The sequence below is a fragment of the Octodon degus genome, unplaced genomic scaffold (assembly GCF_000260255.1).
Source record: "Octodon degus isolate 3935 unplaced genomic scaffold, OctDeg1.0 scaffold00415, whole genome shotgun sequence".
NCBI classification, from domain to species: domain Eukaryota; kingdom Metazoa; phylum Chordata; class Mammalia; order Rodentia; family Octodontidae; genus Octodon; species Octodon degus.
Window position 1 is genome coordinate 433,257 of NW_004524991.1, and position 5,958 is coordinate 439,214.

Below are 5,958 nucleotides of genomic sequence, written 5' to 3' on the forward strand. Positions count from 1 at the left end.
GATAATTCCAGCACTGGGGAGGCTGAGACAGGAGGATTGGTATGATTTCAAACTGCATCAAAAAATAAAAATAATGAAACACAAGAGAGACTAACCAAAAAGTAAAAAACAATTTGAAAAAAATTCTGTTTCTTACGTGCACTGCTCGTGTTTCAGGTGCCCAGTAATCATCGGGTGTACTGGCTGCTCAGGGGCTGGCACAGACGGGGGACCTCTCCTTCCTGCAGACAGGTCAGCTGAGCAGAGTGGGGTTGGGTGGTGCGCACTTTGCTTGTGTTTTCGTCTTCTTGAACTTTTTACTATTGTTATACATTACTTTTATAATCAAAATAGCAGTGAAATTATTTTCACCTGGGCAAGGTTCTGTGCTATCAAAATAAATGTAGACTGAAGGAAACCCGCGGCCAGATTTACTTTACCTATCAGCATTCATCGTACTTAAATGTCTACGCTGAAGTTACTGATAACTGAAAGTAAATCTTTGGACAGTGGGTTTACTTTGTTATCTATCTAGTACATGGAACATTCTACAAATAAACAATCCATAAGCTGCAGATTGTATGCTTTTCTGAGGAATATGATAAAATCCTGGGTCGTCTTGGGGCTGGGGAGATAGCTCCGTAGAATAAGTGCTTGACTGGCAAGCACAAGAGCCTGAGTTCAATTCCAGGATCCGTGAAAAAAAAGTCCTGGCCGCCCCACCCTATCTTGTCCGGGATGGGAATCACGTCCTTGTCTAGCGTATTCATAGCATGTCCAGCCCATTAATTGCTGGCAGCCGCTTTGATTCTTGTACTGTTGAAGTGCCAAAGTGCTTGCATTCAAACAACCCTTACTTTACGTAAGAAAGACCCCCAAATGCAAGAATAATGATGATGGTAATTAGGAAAAGGCAAAGAGAAGCTGTAAAGTGTGTCTTGTCGTGAGCAGGATGAGCACAGTGCACTGATGTCTAGAGAGAGACCACATTCAGCCTTTATTATAATCATTAATATTCTATTATTATTATTGTTAATAATTATACTTTGACTATTTCAAAATTAAACTTTATGACAGCTGTCTGGACAGGGGAAAACCCAGCACATTTTGGGGTTTAGCCTTATTCCTCTGCGTCCACTGTGAGTCTTGGATGGATTCTGCCCGGATGAAGGGCAGCTGATTTACCTGTCATCTGTCTACGTACTCTTTGCCTGTCTGCCTATCAATCAACTGCCTATTTACCTACCTATCTAGCCTTTACTTTGGCCTGCCCATCTGAGTTTTGATGTTTAAGAACTTAATTTTTATCATTTAAAATTTTAAAAAAATGTTGAGAACCTGAATTTTGCTTCTTTTAAGAAAGAAACAGCTCTTGTAAAATTTCATCTAGAGGTTTGCAGGGAGGCTCCACGGGACCCGGGAGAGCCTTGGTGCCTTCAGCTAAGGCACATGCTGTCGTGTTTACTGCAGTGACAGCTGCCACCGTTTTCTCGGCTCGTGGAGTGCAGCCTGTGGGTACATTTATGAGTCCATCACTGTGCTTGGCCATTTGGGCTGAGGTCTGCTTTCTACTTTAAGAATGGCCAGCACTATTTGAGTGGATGTGGGGTCACCTGTGGGGCTAAGTGGTGTGACATAAGAGACATGAGATGCAGGAACCCTATCATACCTCAGTTTGGCTTAGACAACAGTGTACCATTGTGTCTACAAACTTCTGTCACTGGTTGTGATGTGCTCGATGGACCTTGATTAGTAGGGTTCACTGTCACTATGCTACAGAGTATACATGGTAAAGCAGAGTAATTAAACTTGAATGTACAGAGGAGCGGTGAGCCAAAGTCAAAACTCTCCTCAATAGTGTGACACACAATAAGATGTCTTTAATTCCAACGAGTCATTTCTTATCCATTTCTGTACTTTACAGAAAAATATTAATCAAAGGGGTCATTTAGTCTTACTTGGATTTCTAATCAGGCATGGGTGGAGCCACATGGATCTCCCACATCAACACACATCTAGGGCTTTACAGGCAGTTCTGAAGCAGGCAGAACACTTTGTGCAGTCGTGTTCAGAGAAGCCATCTGACTCTCGCGCAGCACTTGCTCTCCAGGATTACGCTCCTCTACATTCTTAGATTCAGGATTTGTTTTGCAGCTGTTTCAACCCACTGCTACTTTTTGAAAGTTTTAAGTTTTTGGACAGGGCTCATTCTTCATCCATGCAACTGTAAGGCAAAATGGGGCCTGCTGTAGAGACATATGTGGGCAAGGAATATTTCCCTAAGATAAAGAAAATCCACAAAGGTATTTTAGGTGGACAGAGTAGAACATCTTGGGGATATCCACTTCTCTTTACTTCTGTATTTCAGTAGTTCAAAAGGCTCCACTGCTTTGTGTTGTAAATATTTTCCATGGGCCCATGAACATAATTTTACGCTTGCTAAAGATTAATTGCAGATCACACTGAAGAAAGGTGCCTTACAAGTAAAGGGAGACAGTTGTGGTATAGGAAAGCCCCTCTGGAATTGGGAATATAACCCTTTTGTGGGAGCTGATGATGAATATTTTGGAGATTATTTATTCTCTCCAAGTTTTCTTTTATTGTGGCAAAGGGAGTGAACTAGGGGCTCTCCAGTGAGCTACATTTCCAGCCCTTTTAAAAAATTCAGAGACAGCGACTCTCTAAATTGCACAGGCAGGATGAAGGAACTTTTGATCCTTCTGCCTCAGCCTCCCACAGTGCTGCGATTACAGGCATGTAGCCTTAAGCCTGTCTATGTATTATCCTTTTTAACAGCTAAATATACCTTTCATTTTTGAGGAAAAAAACTGATTTGGATCGAATTGTCTTTTTGACTATTTCAGAGAAATTTCAAGCAAACCAGTATAACCATCTTCATTTCAGAAATAGAAAAAGCCAAAGCCAAAGCACAGCGCAGTGCGGAGAACCCAAGTAAACCAAACCCAACTAAGGAACAAACAACAACAACAACAACCAAACAGCGCGGGGGAGAGGGAGTTGTGCACACTCGGAGCAGAGGGCGGGTAAGGAAACGCTTAGTGTGCCTTGGAGGCTTTTCGTTTCCCAGCTCTGTAGGCTCTGCTGCCCCCTCTAAAAATGAGCAAAGGAGGAGAAGCTGCAAACTTCTGCAAGGAAGGGCTGCGGACAGTTTCTGGGAGGGATCCCTAGGAAACCTGCAGCTTCGGCTGCTAGGTTCACGCTGCTCGTAGACTCAACCAGAGCCTGGGTAGAGAGAGGACTGGGTAGAGAGAGGACGCCAACGCCGGGCAGCGGACATCCCTGGGGCGCAGGTCCTGGAGGGGCTGGGTGAGGAAGGCTCTGACAGCCAGCTGGGAAAGAGTGAGCTGTGGGGTGAGGGGGTGGGGGGAGGATAGGGAGGGGCGAGAGAGAGACAGAGAGACAGAGAAAGTGAGAGAGAGAGAGAGAGAGAGAGAGAGAGAGAGAGAGAGAGAGAGAGACAGAGACAGAGACAGAGACAGAGACAGAGAGACAGACAGTGCCATCTGCGGACCGCTGCTTGCCTTCCCTTCCGCTCTCTGCTGCACCTGGGTTCTGACCCGCTGGACCCACGAGGTCGGAACCTGTCCGGGGGCGGGGTGGGGTGGGGGTGCAAGGGCTCGGCTCAGCTCGCTGGGCTGCGGCTTTGGGGCGGCGCTGTCCTCCGCGGGGTCCTCGCCTCCCGGCTCTGCCGCTTGCTCGCCCCGGAGCGGCGGACCCGCTCCCGCTCCCGGGCAGCCGCTCCCAGGAGTGGCGGTGAGTGACCCCGATCTCGCCCAGGACTCGAGTCCTCAGGGTCCGGGGCGGCGGGGGCGCGGCCGGGTGGGGTCGAGGGGCGCGGGCAGCCCTGCTTTCCGAGGTCACCGGCCCCTCCCTCTCCGCGGAGCTCGCCCCACGGCTGGGGCTTCAGCAGGGACCCTAAGCTGCCCGGAGTCGCCTCTTGCACAGCTGCACGCCTGTCAGGGTAAGGTCGCGCTGCCTGGGACGACGGGCTGTGCCCGCCTCGAGCTGCCTCCGAAGGCGCAGGGAGAGAGCCTGGGCAACAAAGGGACTTTTCAGCTTGTTAAACAGGGTTGTGGCCTTCCCACCTCAGGGACATGAATAGGCCAGGAGGCCAGACCCTGGGACGCTGGCTCTCAGGCGGAGAGTGGGTCCTGCCCTGCATGCTGTCGCCGAGAGTTGGCTTTTCTCACGTCCCAGGGCAAACTACACAGGCAACTAAAATGCGTGTGGCATGCTTTCTTGGATTTTTCCGTGGGCAAAGATTCCTGGATGATGTCGCATTTGATAAGATGTCAAGAAAGAACCATCCGAGAAGTGCTTAGGTAGGAATTGGTAGTCAGGGCAGGAAGCCGTCTCGGACTCATTTGAAGTACTTCCAATCTTTGGGAAAGGGAAAAGAAAGGAAAAAAGAAGCCCTGGAATTCATTGCTTTTCTAAATGTTTCTGAAACAAAATCTGTAAATGTATTCAAAGAAATTGTAGCGTTCAGAGCTCTCAAACTTCCGGAACGTCATGACCCGTCTCCTATGGCCTTACTTCAAGGGCTTTGCCCTGGCCAGCCCGTGGTGTACGCTCTGGGCGTCTGCGCTGCCTGTGTGCCCTTTTCTGCACTTCTTTCTCTTCCACTTTCCCCAAAGGACTGCGCCACGCTAGTCTGCTCTAGCCGACTCTGACCCCACTGGAGGCCAGTGGTGTGGGGAGGAACAGGACTAGGGTCCACCTGCTGACCGCTTAGAGATCAGCAGCCCCTCCACGGACCGAAGAGAAACAGCAGGAGCCCTGGGTCAGTCAAACGAACTCGGCTTCCTAACAGTGTTCAGCACCATTCGATTTCATGGTCATTCTCAGCGTAGTCACTACGGCGAGCTCTGGCCTTCCGAGCCTTGTTAATTCTGTTAACGACTTGTCTGCATTGGCTAACTGCTCTGTAGAGGCAATCTCCTCCTTATTTTAAGGGAGACGACACCACCTATCAAATATAACTCGGATTTGAATGCTTTCTCCTGTTTCGTCTAATTATTGAAGCATGGTGGTCACTGGAGGAGTAATCACCCGGGGGTATTATTTCTGAAATTTATGCAGAGCGAAGTGGAATATATCAGTATAGCAAACACAGGGACAATCCCAGGGCCCCCTGGAAGGAGCAGGAGAAGGGAGAAGGGGAGAGGGAAGGGAAGGAGAGGGAGAGATGGGCTGGAGGGGAGGGCTCAGGCAGGGGTGGCCACAGGATAGGGTGCCACAGCCAGGAACCATGAGGCGCTAGTTATCCTCAGCAAGGGAAAGGGTGGCGATTACACAGGCGACATCAATTCTCAGTAAACTCATTTTTAACGTCATGCTTGTTTTGCCAAATTATGGTGTGGCTTCAGCGTCCTAGATGGTTGATGGGTGAAACATGCAAGAGGAAGCTTCCGTTGCTGTGTGCAGGGGCTGCGCGTGGTGGGCCAGGCAGCCAGTCACCAGCGGTGGCGTGCATGCGTGCCGGGCACACACGGGCTGGGGCCGCTGGCGTCCCTGGGATAGTGGCCGGTGCAGCACAGGGAGGTGCTCAGTCAGGGGGACAAGGCAGGTGGCCCTGGGGAGGGTATTTGTTGGCATGTCTGGGGAGAGAAGGCTGGAGGGCTTCAGGGAGTGCCACACTGGAGAGCTGGGGCCCTCTTCTGTAGGCCAGCGCTACCATCTGTGGGAGTCCAGTGCCTTTCGTGGGAAAACGAATTAGCAGGTGAATGCCGTCAACAGAGCACGCAAAGCTGAACTCATTCAAGACCATGAGGGAAGGGCCGGCCAGATAGCTCAGCAGACCAAAGCACCTGCTTAGGGACTTAGGGCTCAATCCCCAACGTGCCATGCCGGCCCCACCCCCAGGGTGTGCTGAGACGGCAACTGAATTGGACGTAGAGGTGTGCGCCTGTAATCCCAGCTCTTGGGAGGCTGAAAATGGAAGGATCACTACGAGTC

At 50.0% G+C, this 5,958-nt stretch overlaps 1 protein-coding gene across 2 annotated transcripts in view; it reads left to right on the forward strand.

Moving 5' to 3' along the window:
- The first annotated feature begins 3,205 nt into the window (after positions 1-3,205).
- Npy2r (neuropeptide Y receptor Y2) overlaps positions 3,206-5,958 on the forward strand; it is a 6,525-nt gene continuing 3,772 nt past the window's right edge. The window contains exon 1 of one of the 2 annotated variants that reach the window (XM_023708615.1): positions 3,206-3,290. The gene's annotated coding sequence lies outside the window, so the exon portion shown is untranslated. Of the gene's footprint in view, positions 3,291-3,671; positions 3,754-5,958 lie in introns of those variants that run through there. The other variant, XM_023708616.1, reaches the window with a different exon arrangement.